The 13,372-nt window shown below is 40.5% G+C and overlaps 1 protein-coding gene across 2 annotated transcripts in view; it reads right to left on the bottom strand.

The window, feature by feature from the left end:
* The window catches only part of PRICKLE1 (prickle homolog 1 (Drosophila)), a 109,515-nt gene that overhangs the window by 63,034 nt on the left and 33,109 nt on the right, over positions 1–13,372 (bottom strand). Inside the window, exon 1 of one of the 2 annotated variants that reach the window (XM_010860756.1) lies at positions 3,845–4,331. The exons of the other annotated variant lie outside the window; for it this stretch is intronic. The gene's annotated coding sequence lies outside the window, so the exon portion shown is untranslated. Of the gene's footprint in view, positions 1–3,844; positions 4,332–13,372 lie in introns of those variants that run through there. 2 annotated transcript variants of the gene reach the window in all.

Below are 13,372 nucleotides of genomic sequence, written 5' to 3'. Positions count from 1 at the left end.
GGGAAACAATGGAAACAGTGACAGACTTTATTTTCTTGGGCTCCAAAGTCACTGCAGATGGTGACTGCATCCATGAAATTAAAAGATGCTTGCTCTTTGGATGAAAAGTTATGACCAATCTAGATAGCATATTAAAAAGCAGAGACATTACTTTGCCGACAAAGGTCATTCTAGTCAAAGCTATGGCTTTTTCCATAGTCATGTATGGATGTGAGAGTTGGACCACAAAGAAAGCTAAGTGCCGAGGAACTGATGCTTTGAACTGTGGTGTTGGAGAAGACTCTTGAGAGTCCCTTGTACTACAAGGAGGTCAAACCAGTCGGAAATCAGTCCTGAATATTCACTGGAAGGACTGATGCTGAAGCTGAAGCTCCAATACTTTGGCCACCTGATGCAAAGAACTGACTTACTGGAAAAGACCCTGATGCTGGGAAAGACTGAAGGCAAGAGAAGAAGGGGATGACAGAGGATGAGATGGTTGGATGGCATCACCGACTCGATGGACATGAGTTGGGTAAACTCCGGGACTTGGTAATGGACAGGCAAGCCTGGAGTGCTGCAGTCTGTGGGGTCACAAAGAGTCAGACACGACTGAGAAACTGAACTGAATTGAACTTACCAGCCTAGCTCATCTCTGCTCTGACCAATTGCTATATTTCCTTGATCAGTTTCACATCTGGCTCCCTCCTCAGTGAGGCTGGACATGGACTGCCCTCCTGAACACAGGATCCAGGGCCCCAGAACTAACCCAGCGCTCCCGGCATCTGGTTTCCCACGTTCCGGTGTCTCCAGCCTTCAAAAGGGGCCTCTCCCCAATGTGAAGTGCAGGTGTGTAGGTTTTCCATCCCATTTGCTACGAAGACTCATTAAGTTTCATGCCCCAAATCATGGATTTAACTCATACTTATTGGGGATGAACACTCTTAAATTAACTGTTTGGTAGAACTACATATAGTTCACCTAAAGAGCTATTTTGGTCCTTCTCCATTCTTGTATACATATTCGTTATATACACACCACTCCTATATTTATAAAATCTCAACATAAATATCCCACTTGGGTGTTACTAAATCAAAGCACCTCACTCAACACAAATATGTCCCCTGAATTATCTGTTTTATGTTACATAGGGCCTGAGGGGAGACTATTCTTGAATAAATGCACCAAAGAACAAAGGAAACAAGACCCAGCAACATGGACCAAGTAAATGGACTTGATACCAATTTGGTAATTTGAGAAGACATTTAACCGTCACACTGATTCACTCATATGACAAATTTATAGTGTTTACTGTTACGGCATCACCAACTCGATGGACACGAGTTTGAGCAGGCTCCGCGAGTCGGTGATGGACACGGAAGCCTGGCGTGCTGCTGTCCATGGGGCCACACAGTCAGACATGACTGAGTGACTGAACTGACTGGACTGTGATGGGGCTTCCAGGGGGCGCTAGTGGTAAAGCCTATGGTAAAGTCTCCAGTGCAGGCACTTAAGAGACACAGGTTCAATCCCTGGGTTGGGAAGATGCCTGGAGTAGGAAATGGCAACCCATGTGTGATTTGAGTATGCACTGCAATGCTACACTTAAAAGAGTTTTTCACCTTCCCCCCGCCCCCCACCTTTTTTTTAAAGCCACACCATGCAGCTTGTGAGATCTTAATGCCCTGACCAGGAATTGAATCTGGCCTTCGGCAGTGAGAGAATGGAGTCCTAACCACTGGATGACCAGGGAATTCCCTCCTTTTCTTGTTATAAGACACCAGAGCTTTGACCTAACCATTCATTCTCTCTGATTTCTCAAAAGTGAGATACTGGTAGCTGCACTATGTCAACTTCAAGAAAACACATGGCAATTAGTTGTACTTTATGGTTTTAAAATAAATTGTGAATTTTACTAAAGGATACATACTTAAAATAATATTTAAATAGTTAAGAAAAAAATAAGGTATTTTGATAGCTTGAATGGATGCTAAATAGTCTCCTGAGAGTACAACTATTTGAATATTCAAATTCTATCATTAGAAAATGACTAAAATGTTTCCAAAAATAATACAATCAGAAATTTTTATCTGTATCTTTATATTACTGTGGTCTTATTTCCTGCCCTGGAAACAGAGCGCACCCTTTCTTAATGGGACAGCTGACAGCTGTCTTGGTATGAGCAGGCACCTCTATAATCCTTATCATAGTCTTCCATCAGCAATTTCCATTTTCCTAGAAATTTCAGTGATTAATGTATGTAGTCAGTTATTAAGAACTTTGCATTAGGTTTAAGAGATCAGTCACTTTTGCATCTGAAAGTCACATATTTATACATTATGCTTTTAAAGAAATAAGAGTCCTTTGTGCCTTTCTAAATGTATTCCTTACAAAACAATAAGAAAAAAAAGTTTTATTAATGCACAAGACTGAAAGAAATGTCAAGTATGCTAGAGTTCTGGTTTTGATTTTGGACTTCAGAGAAAGTAAAAGAAGCAGTGGAACAGAAGAGCCCTTTAATTACAATCCAATGTCCTAGAGAAGAATATTTGATATCTCTTCCAGTTGGCAGTTGAGCCGGGGTAAGAAAATCAGCTACAATGAGCACAACATAAAACCATCCCACCTCGTCAAGTTAATAAGGAATTACATCGTATGTCATAAACCTCCCTGGTTTTGTTTAAGACCTTCTTGGACACATTAAAAGATGGAAATGTTTCAAGAGTTAAATCAATAAATGTATTTACTCGACACAACCTAAGCCAATAAAGGTTTGTTCTAAGATTCCTTAAACTCCACTTCACTTTGGAGAGGGTGCATAAATGAGCATTTTTCTCTCCCAGGACAGTAGACCGCTCTGACAGGAAGATGGCAACAGTATGATGGCTCAGAGCCCGAGTCTGGAGTCACTGGCTGCACACGGACTCTCCACTCAGCCTCCTCATCGTGTGAGCCTTACGAAAACTAGCTATCACTCTAAGACTCAGTTTCTTCATCTGTAAAATGGGAATAAGAACAAGATTGTTGGGAGCATTTAATGCAATACTGATCATATGTCACTTGACACAGTAACTAAGCATTTAGCACAAAGTATGCTTTAAATGAATGTCAATTATTTGTATTAGATTTGAAAAGGATTTATCATAGCTCAGTGGCCATGAAATAGTTTCCTTTACTTTCATCAAGCTCCTTTAAGGCCCCTTACTTTGTGTTTGTATTTAGAAATCTTCCTTTAAAACATAAAAATATCTATTTATGAGAAAAATAAAAGAGATATTTGGGGATTTGTTTTTGAAAAACAAGTATGTTATCTGCTCACCTGGAAATGCTCGACAGCCCCCACTTAGAAATAAAATGACTCAAAGACCCTGAAATACAATCTCAAGAAATATAATATTGAATCAGTAACATTAGATACACTTTTCCAGAAGGAAACTTTCAGTCATGGGGTTACTGAAGGGAGGTCCAAGTAGCTCAGAACAAAGAAGTAGACAACTGAATATGTAATTTATATTGCATAGGAGGAAAATCTGACTTACTCACTTCATAAAGAAGACTGTTTTGGTCCTTCATTATCTAGTTTGATTGTTATCTACACAAAAACCATGCGAACTCCTCTGTTCTCTTACTAAGCGCAGAACTGACTAAGGAAGAACAAGAACCGTTCTCCTCATTAGGAACAAGAGACAGTGGTGCCAGTAACAATCACCCAGGCTGAAGCTCCCATCGGCCCAAAGGGCTTATGTATCAGCACAGTCCAGGTGAGAAGGAGCCTGATGTGTACAGTCTCTGCAGCAGGCTGACCTTCCTCTGAAGGGACAGCTGTGGAGACATTCCCACTTAAGATGTCTATGACAGTACTCACCAGCAACAGAATCCAGGCTCCCTCCGGTCACAAGGGGTGTGTGGGGGTGGGGGTGGAGCGAGGAAGAGAAACAGGCTGACACTGCACGCGCACAGAGCACTGTCCCATCCACAAGGTCACAACAGAACGCGCTGGACCACAGTCCTCATGAGGCTGTACAGTTGTTTTATCTTATCAAGAAACAAAGCTCTGAAGGGAAGATGGCGTGCCCAGGAAAATCAGCAACATGGCAGAGGTGAGAACTCCATCCATGTCATTCATGGGCAGAGAGAAAAGAGTGGTGGAGAAAGATCACTGAGAACTCAGCTTTGAAGTGCTAGACTTCACCAAGGTATGGTTCCTGTGGCCTTTGGTTTTATTTTCTATATTGTCAAAGTAAGTAAGGCAATAAAACTCAGGTTTTTATGAACATAATTTTTCACAATATCATCAAGTATTTAATCCCTATTCAAAAATTTTAATTTGTTTTTTAAATGCTTTTGCTTTTTTTTTTTGGTGAGGGCGGGAGGGATTTTTTTTTTTTTTGGCTGAGCTGCATAGCTTGTGGGATGTCAATTCTCTGACCAGGGATTAAATCCAGGCCATGACACTGAAAGCGCCAAGTTCTAACCACTGGACTGCCAGGGAAGTCCCTAAAACGTTTTAAAAGCAGCTTTTTCTCCACCTGACCAGGATCCAATCAAAGTGGTACATTCCTTTTGATCCTAGGTTCCTTTAGTCTTTTTAGCCAATAATACTGTCCTTACTCGGAGAAGGTGATGGCACCCCACTCCAGTACTCTTGCCTGGAAAATCCCATGGACGGAGGAGCCTGGTGGGCTGCAGTCCATGGGGTCGCTAAGAGTCGGACACGACTGAGCGACTTCACTTTCCCTTTTCACTTTCATGCATTGGAGAAGGAAACGGCAACCCACTCCAGTGTTCTTGCCTGGAGAATCCCAGGGATGGGGGGCCTGGTGGGCTGCTGTCTATGCGGCCACACAGAGTCGGACACGACTGAAGCCACTTAGCAGCAGCAGCAGCAGCAGTGTCCTTACTATTTTTTAAAATCACACTGGCTTTTTAAAGTATCACAGCTGCTGTCTTGTAAAAGGACCACATTCTGGATTTGGTTGTTTGCTTATATTGTCTTTTAACATATTCTGTCAGCCCCTCAATTTCATGTAACCTGTGTTAGGTTTGCTTGGATTCAGGTTAATTATCCTTGGAAAGAAGATTTCACTGGTGGTGGTGTGTGCTTCATATTGTTTCACATCAAAAAACATCAGCTTGCCCCCTGTTACTGAATTTCAGAGTGATTACTTAGTTAAGTTGGTGAGCACCAGATTTCTCCATTATAAAAGTGGGTTTTGTTTTGTTTTTAGTGATGGTTAGTATATGTAATTTTTTGGTACTGTGTCTTTATGTATAGTATATTCCTCAATAACTTCTCAATTTTTGTAGCTATTTTTTATGCTATAAATCTATCATGTTTTACTAAATAAAATTCCCCTGGCAACATTCAGTTTTTGAGTTGGGAATCTGGTGAGGCCAGATCTTCCCCACTCCCATCTCCCAGTTACATTGATGAACCAACCCCAGATGCAGGCCTTTTTCTCTACCTGCCAAGTGAAGATGGTGGGCTTCACCCTCTGCAGGACAGGAGATTCCATCAGGATACAGACAAAATTCAACCACCACCCAAAACTCTAAGAACAATGCTAACCATCAGGTAAAATTTGTTATCATTCTGAAAATGTTTTTTTATCAACATTATATATGTAAATATATATATATATATTTATATATATATATGTATATATACACACAGATTTTTTTTAAGAGCAAAATAGTGCTAAAGGGCTTACAACAGCAACAGTAGTCGTTTGGCTACCCTTGGCCAACAGAGTCATCCACTTTTAACTCTTGCAGTTATTTCTTTTACTACTTTTGATCTCTGTATTTCTATATAATATGTAGAACTGTTACACTTAATTTAAAAATCATAGTCATTATCTCTGACTACTTCTTACATAAGGTGAGGATTAGCTGCTTTTCCTATTTCAAGCTCTGGAAGAGAAGTGAACATGAACTCCTAGGGCTGCTACACCGAATTTTGATAGCAACTAGCACATGGTAAGTGGGCCTTAAAAATACTGTTGCATGTCATTGGATGAATTACAGATATCCAGCATAAAGTCAGGATGCAGTCTGCAGTCTCTCATAGCAAGTATGCATTGAACAGAACGTAGGAGAAATACCTAATCTCCCCAAATCACATACATCAAGTTGTTTATCTATATCTCTTTTAGTATGTTCTTAGAAAATATTAAAATTTAACCATTAAAATAATTTTAAAGGAGGTCATCATGAAACTAATTCAAAGGACTCAGTAAAAAATAATCTCTGGACCCCAAACATTTTTTTTTTCTAGATATTCTTAATTGGCAGTAGAGAAAATAATCTCTTTCTTACTTCATATGTGAGAAAGTAATCTTTTCTGAACAATGATGAGCAAACACTCTTGAAAATATATGAGAGACCTTCTCTGGAGTCATGTGGACTCAGAACTCAGCCCTTTGCCTCACAGAATTTACAGTTTGATGCTAAGCCGAAAAAAAAAAAAAAGGTCTAAGTTATGAATACTCTGAAAAGACTCCCACCTCATTAATATGTCTCCAAACATGTTGCTTAAGGCTAAAGTTAATTAAATCACAGTACGCATAATTTTGAAGTGAACGGGTAATCAATCACAGGCAAAATTATGTTATACAGAGACAAAATGGGTGTAGTGAGTGGACATTAATATAAGTTAAATGAAAACAGATTCATACAATGGAAGGAAGTTTCCACCTGACTTGCTGCTGCCTCTTTGTACTGTCCAGCTTTCAGGAATATCTGAGGCAAATTGATGAAACAATTAAATATTCTTCTTAATTAAATATTCTTCTTCACCTGGAACCCTTTAAAGTGGTAAATCTTCCATTTAGTACTCTAGGAGAGTTTCTCAAGCTGACTTCAATGAGCATCAGATTTTATAACAATGAAATAAAACCCTTAAATTTACTGGCTGAATTACGTAGCTTTGTGAATTTGCCAAGAACTCTCTGTGTTCTGTTGTTGTGTGTCTATGGACCTTTCACTTTTACTGCATTTCAACTATTTTGCAAGAAGGGAAAAGAAAGAAATAAATTAAAACCAGCCATTTTGACTACTTGTTAACAGTTCTCACAAAATATTCCCTGAGTTGTTTTTCTGTAACTAGCTGCGGGTGTCAAATATTCATGTATTATTATTAACAGGAGCAATTTGGAGAAGATTTCATTTTCTGTAGCTGCAATAATGTCTACCCCCTGTAATATTACTTCCCTTATATGTCTAGCTTTTACAACATTAAATCTTAGACTGGGAAGGTCTTATAAAGAGCTACTTTCAAAACTCCATCTGAAGCATCTTCCTAGCAAGTGCTTATAACAGGAAGTGCTGCATGGTGGGCAAAAGAGCAAGGGACTGGGAGTCAGTTTTAACCATTTCTAACCAAGTCTCATGACAGATATCCAGGAAGTACTTGGGCAGTTATGTAACATAACACACACAAGAGTCAGTAGCACAGTGCAATGGACAGAACCCCAGGATCTGCAGGTGGAGTTTTGTCTCTTCAACGTGTGTGTCTCGGGACAGGTTACCTATCCTCTCTAAGGCCCAGTTTCCCCGTCTGTCAAATGGAGAAAATAATACACCTACTTCACAACGTTACTTTTCAAAACCAAATGGGATAAACTGCATGAGCTACCATTATTAGGACACTTTAGATTAAAAACTGGGAACTAGATAAACCTACCTTCAAGGTTCTCAGATTAACAGTATTATGTACCTAAAGAAGGCAACTTTGTTTATAACTGACAGTTTTAATTCATGAGAGAAGAATATGAAAGTAAATTTTCATAGTACATGTAGTAGAAAAAATATTTTGTATATATTAACACAAACATATGTATGGTGGTTTCTAAGCATAAGCATAATATTGTTATTGTTCAGTCACTAAGTTGTGTCTGACTCTTTGCAACCCTATGGACTACAGCACACCAGGCTCCTCTGTCCTCAACTGTCTCCCAGAGTTTGCTCAAATTCATGTCCACTAAGCTGGTGATGCTATCTAACCATCTCATCCTCTGCTGCCTCCTTCTTTCGCCTTCAATCTTTCCCAGAATCAGGGTCTTTTCCAATGAGTCATCTCTTTGCATCAGGTGGTCAAAGTATTGGAGCTTCAGCATCAGTCTTTCCGTTTAATACTCAGGATTGATTTCCTTTAGGATTGACTGGTTTGATCTTGCAGTAAAGGGATTCTCAGGAGTCTTCTCCAGCCAATAATTTGCAAGCATCAAGCATAATATATAAGAAACAAAGAGAGCACAATCCAGGGTGCTGCCCCAAAGACAGTCCATCAAGAAGCACACGACAGCCAAGCACACCAAATAACTAAGTACACAAGACCATATAAGCTGAATGGTGACTAAGGGGTCCAAATCATAAATTCCAAGGAGCAAGGACTGGAGCCCTTTCAGGAGGCGCAGTCAAAGAGGGAGGAGAGGGAATTCGAGCTGGTCCTTAAAGGTCCTTATTCAGAGAGGAGGCATGGAAGATGAAGGTTGTTATTTCAGACAGAAAGAATGTGCTGTCCTGTCCAACCCCCACCTACAATTTAAACTAATGATAAAGCTGCAAACCAGTCTCAGAAAGTTCCATGATTTGGAGTGAGAAGAAGTGAGGGAACTTGGACCACTTATAACTTTGTAGATAAGGTCGCCTTTCCCCATTGAAAGTTAGAATAAAGGTATGAGGAGTAATGTTAGGCAACAATTGGTACCCAGGTCAGCGTTCCTCATCCCCCAGGGTTTGCAGGCCCCAGTTGCATCAGGTGGTCCTCCTGAAGTTGGGTCAGGGTAAGAACATACATCCAACAGGCCACAGCAGCATCCGCACTAATTTGGGCTTCATGAGAACACAAAATGAAGAGTGTAAGAAACACAAGGGGTTAAAGTATCTAGTGTGGTTAAGCTTATCATAGTTTCATGAGTCTACAGAGTCTCAAAGTCTCCTTTGTGCACTGGGACCATGAAATGCCCTCTCCACCATCTCCTCTTGGGGGCTCAAGGCACCCTTTCCCTTCTCCTTTCACAGTTCCTCTCTCCTAGGATGGGCACACCTTCTCCCAACAGTGCTGTGGACCAGAAACCTGAACCTCCTCATGGACTTCTGTCTCTTCCCAGACTCTGTAATGGATGGGTCACCATCTCCCCAGTCTGGTCTCAGCTCATCTAATCTGTCCGTTCTCTAGACTGCTGCCACCAAGAGTATCAGCTGTAGGATAAAAATCTCAACTCTTCTTTAGCAAGGCAGAAAAAGGGCATCATTATCTGGCCCCAGCCAACCAGTCTGACCTGAGCTTCCAACACGTCCCTTGAAATTTGCATCCTGGCAACATCTAATTACTGGAGAGCCCAGAATCCATTCTGCTCTGGGGCCTCCCTGAGTTGCACACACCCTTCCCTCCCACTATGCTGACAACTTGGAACATTTCTATTCAACCTTCTAGCCTTGGCTCAAGTCCTTTCTCTGCTCTGTTTCCTGACACCTGCCCACATGCTGAAGTGCTCCCTATCCATGTATCTGCTAGGACAATGATATTTCACAGTATCTTCATACTTGCTCTGTAAGCTCCTTGAAATTGATCAAAAGCCTTTTTCCTGCCAGCCCTAGCATCTTGCACACAGCAGCCCACCCAAACAAAACTTTGTTAAGCAAATGACTAAATTTTAAATGAAAGAGAAGAACTGATATTATATGGTTAAAATCAACAAGTTTGATTTACTGCAATTTACTGAAATTTACTGCAAACATTACTCAACTTAACTGAGTGGGGGGGGGGGGGTTTGCATGGGAATATTCTTTGTATCAGTTTTATCTTTCTTTTGAAACTACCAAGCCAATGAAATAGCCTCTCACATGTTGTACAACAGGGCAAGGAAGCAAAGAAGCATTAATTTAAAAGAAATGACTTCTGCGGTACCACCTGAATTTACAGAGTTTGGGAACTCTTTTCCTCCCCTCCAATACTCAAATTTATTTAGAATATTTTCAACCCTTTCTCCACTACCAAAACAACAAAAATTGATAAAAAAGAATACCACAAAAATTTAGAACCAGCCAGTCAATAGAGATTTAGCATCAACTTAGCTTTGAGAACTCTCAAAATTACTTTCCAAGCCTCCCTATAAAATGGGAGATGTTATAAAATTGTCTGCATTCCCTGAAGGAAAGGGTGACACACAGACTTATGCCAGAGGTCACAGGACTGAACTCTAAAATCCTCAAGTTTTGAATATTTGGTTAATTGCAATCATTTACTTTCCCTGGGAATTAACAGAAACCATCTGCTTAATGATAAAGCTGAGCTCTGCAATTATTTGAGGAAAAATGTGCCACAGTCAGCATAAGAGAGTCTTACTGAGGAAGCCTGCTAGACATACATATTTCTTTTCAATAATTAAAGCCAATCTCATTCATTAATTAAAAATTTTTTATTTATCAGCACCGCCCTCATTAATATACACCTATGCAACTTTCAATTTCAAACTTACAGTAGGTTAAATAAGCATTATTGTACAGATGGCTGCTATCACACACCAGAAAGTTGAGGCGATCATGAGAAAAAATAGAGATGAGAAATAAATGTCCACTCTGAGCCACATATCCGGCTCTGGGTCTCATACCTGTATGCCGCGGGGGATACTTTCCTCTCCCAGCAAATAGAAAAATGGCTGGGAGTGCTCCAAACAAAATGCCTTTGAACTGGCCATCTCTCAAAGCTCCTGCTAATTCTAACTACAGTCCTGCTAACAGATGTGAAGAAAAACAGGCAACTTTTGTTACACGGCAGCCTACAGAATGGGTAGAGTCCTCTGAATGGCTGTAAATATTGATCCACCTGTGAAGAATAAGGGTGCCATCTCTGTATGGTGGCAAATAAATAAAGCAGGGAGAGGACACACGTTGGGCCAACAGCTTCCAGCCTCTTTCTTCTCTGCGTGTGTGGCCCGAGGGAGGAGGAGATGTTTATTTGGACATCCTCCCTTCCGAAAAGAAGCCAGCTGACTGTCTGCTTTTGTATGAGTATGATGCTGGAGTCCAGTTACTAATAATTTCATAAGCAGAGGCCATCTAGTTTTAAACCACTGTTATGAAGCATTTGAATTTTTAAAGCGAGTTGGTAAGAAGCAGCTGATCCTCACCACCCCAGCCCACCAAAACTCCCACTTTGGTTCTACAATGTTGAACTTGTAGAACTACAATAACAATGTAGTTATTGTTGTTTAGTCACTCAGTCGTGTCCAACTCTTTGTAACCCTGTGAATGTAGCCTGCCAGGATCCTCTGGCCATGGGATTTCCCAGCAAGAATATTGGAGTGAGTTGCCACTCCCTTCTCCAGGGAATGTTCCTGACCCAAGGACTGAACTCATGTCTCTTGCATTGGCAGGCGGGTTCTTTACGGCTGAGCCACCAGGGAAGCCCATTTAAATAGTAATCACTATGGACCTTAACCTACAGAAGAACAGAGAGGGTAAGAAGATGGGTTTTGCAAAATGTGAGAGATACTGATTGAAATCTCTATTAACCATTCACTACCTGTATTAGAAAGGTACTTAATGTCATTATAGCTATTTCTGTAAAATGGAAAAAGTAATAGTGTCTACCATAGAGGGCTGTGAAAATCAAATAAGACAATGTGTAGAAGTGTTTAGTCCGGGGCCTGGAACAGAGAAAGTGCTCCATAAATGTGAGTTATCCTTGTTATTTTCATTCTTATCATTATGGCCAGCCTCATAGTAGAAACTAGAAGGGAGACTCAGGAATCATGAATATTCCTGAGGGATCACCACTGCCAGGGGGCACCGTTGCCAGGAAGAAGGCATCCTTTCTTTTCTCTTGAAAAGGAACCCAGCCAGGGAGGAAATTAAGAGTTGGGCTTGGGTAACTGTGAGCAGTACTGTGAGCAGCCATTCTCTCACAAATGTGCACCCCGGTTTTAAAGTTGAGCAAACACAAGTCTTCTGGCAAAGAGGGAAGTGGTATTCTAGAATATGAGTGTTTGTATGCCACCTTCGGTTTCTTTTTAAAAAATTTTCAAACAAGTATGTCCATTGCATTATGCTATTGAAAGGTACACAGGCTCTAGAATCAGAAGGATCAGAGTGCCTCCTCACGCTGTCATCTACCAGCTTTGTCACCTTGAGCAGGTTACTTAACCTCTGTCAGCTCCAGCTTCATCGGTGAAGCAGAGAGAAGATCAGGCAATCTGAATGGGACAGAAGGAAAGGTATCTTCCCACATATGTTAAAGAGAATGGGCTACACAGTTGGACCACCTGGGTTTAAGCCTGGCTCTGCCACTTACCCTAGGGGACCTGGGGCAAATCCCGTGAATGTTTGCTTCAGTTTCCTCCTTTGAAAAATGATAATAAAAATACTCATCAAGTTATGTAAACATTAAACAAGTTGATACTACAATGGGTCCTAGAACCGAATTCATTTTACTTACTATTGTAAAGGTTAAAAGAGATAATGCATGTAAGCCTTGTATGTATTAAGCGCTCATTACCTCAGTAGCTATCATTCTTACCATAAAGAAATTAGAAGATACAAATGAGCAAAAAAGTAGAAAGAACTCAATTTTTAAATGGAAACTTTTAGAATTAAACAGTAAAAAATGACCAGAATTGTGGCTGAATAAAGACACTTTTTCTAAGAAAACTATGGAAATTTATTTCCCTAATTATCTATTAAAAAGGAGTCTTGACTAGGACATTCCAAAGGTGGTGGATGACATATTTCCTTTTTAGACATATTAACAGTTCACAAGTTGTTCAACAGAGGGACTAGAAACCTGTAAGACAGAAAAAGCATCACACAAGGTGAGGCAAGTACCTATTAAAAAGGGGAAGTTTTAAGTTCAAGACCCAAGAGAAGAAGAAGAGAAGAGGAGGAATGCATTTATTAATGCCAACAAATCCAACTTCTATTCAGGGTGGAGATTTTAAAACAAGGAATTTTTCCCTTAAAACTCAATTTCAAGCTCCCTTTATGAACTCTTTCCCTAAGGCACTGAACAATTATGGGTATTAATATGAAAGTTCCTCTAGTCTGAATGGACCTAGACTTTTTTTTAACCCAGGGAAGGTCTAGGTCCATTCTCCATTCTATGTGACTCAGACTAGAGGAACTTTCATATTAATACCCATAATTGTTCAGTGCCTTAGGGAAAGAGTTCATGAAGGGAACTTGAACCTGATAGACTTCCCTGGTGGCTCAGATGGTAAAACGTCTGTCTACAATGCAGGAGACCTGGGTTCAATCCCTGAGTCGGGAAGCTCCCTGGAAAAGGAAAAGGCAACCCACTCCAGTACTCTTGCCTAGAAAATCCCATGGACGGAGGAGCCTGGTGTCCATGGGGTGGCAAAGAGTCGGACACGACCGAGCGACTTCACTTTCA

This window comes from Bison bison, unplaced genomic scaffold, assembly GCF_000754665.1.
Source record: "Bison bison bison isolate TAMUID 2011002044 unplaced genomic scaffold, Bison_UMD1.0 scf7180017864470, whole genome shotgun sequence".
In the NCBI taxonomy this organism is placed as follows: Eukaryota; Metazoa; Chordata; class Mammalia; order Artiodactyla; family Bovidae; genus Bison; species Bison bison.
This window is presented reverse-complemented; position numbering and strand designations above follow the sequence as displayed.